General features: G+C 39.2%; 1 non-coding gene across 1 annotated transcript; it reads left to right on the top strand.

Moving 5' to 3' along the window:
• Positions 1-823: 823 nt before the first annotated feature.
• LOC114693501 lies at positions 824-953 on the top strand. Its single transcript, XR_003734562.1, has one exon. It is a non-coding gene; the product is annotated as a small nucleolar RNA SNORA3/SNORA45 family (small nucleolar RNA).
• Positions 954-1,166: the final 213 nt, after the last annotated feature.

The following is a 1,166-nucleotide window of genomic DNA, read 5'->3' as shown; positions in this document are numbered from 1 at the left end:
TGTTTGTAGATGAAGTGATTTATCCAAGATTGTGTGGATGACAAGTAGCAGGACCAGCATTTCAACAAGTCAGTGAAATTGTTAATCACTACAGTATACTGTAAGGTTTAATAAAGGAACAAGAAAAAGATAACTCTTGGCCAGTTGAGTGTTTTGTTCTATTTTTTTTTTCCTGGTAAGTTCTATTCAATAACTCTGTCCACCTTTATTGTCTGGAATTTACTTAATGAACCTCATCTCTTCCATAAAGTCATCGTAGATCAACAGTCAGAAGTAATGTCTTCCTTCTGAGCCATATTTTATAGTACTGCTCTTCAGACAATCCAGTGGGGGACAAGAATATTTTTGTCCATTTTTATCTCATTGTACTATATGTATGTGCACATTTATGCTTACATATGTTTTGATATAATATTAGTACATTGGAAACTTAAGATATGCTGTGGATCTTATCTGATGGCCAGTGACCAGGCAGGAAGTATAGGTGGAACAAGGAGAGAGGAGAATTGGGGAAACAGGAAGGAGGGGGAGACACTGCCAGCCACCGCCAGGACAAGCAGCATGTAAAGATGCCGGTAAGCCACGAGCCACATGGCAAGGTATAGATTTATAGAAATGGGTTTATTTAAGATATAAGAACAGTTAGCAAGAAGCCTGCCATGGCCATACAGTTTATAAGTAATATAAGTGTCTGGGTGATTATTTTATACGTGGATTGTGGGACTGTGGGGCTTGGTGGAACCTGGAGAGAAGCTCTCCAGCAACAAAGATACATGATCAAAAACACTTTACTAATAAAATATCACATCAAAATTTCACTCTTGCCAAAACTAAAGTCATACCCTGGTACAGCATATGTTTGGTGAGTTATAGTTCTCAGAGAGGATCTGCTGGTCTTGATGCACTGACAGGGGCAGCCAATGCCTGTGTTAGTGTTCAGGGCAGACATGTGCCCTACTTTACACATTAGAGAATCAGTGCCTACTTAATTATATCCCAAATCCTTTAAAGATAAAAGAAATCCCATCTCAGTTCTGTGAAGTTTACTTGTGTTCTCAGTTTTGTCCCTCACAGATGATCTTACAGAGTAGTTTGTGACTCCTGCTGGGGTGACCTCTTTAACCTGGATTTCATATCCTGACATGCCCAAAATAAGGTCCTTTCTA

This window comes from Peromyscus leucopus, chromosome 3, assembly GCF_004664715.2.
Source record: "Peromyscus leucopus breed LL Stock chromosome 3, UCI_PerLeu_2.1, whole genome shotgun sequence".
Classification (NCBI taxonomy): domain Eukaryota; kingdom Metazoa; phylum Chordata; class Mammalia; order Rodentia; family Cricetidae; genus Peromyscus; species Peromyscus leucopus.
This window is presented reverse-complemented; position numbering and strand designations above follow the sequence as displayed.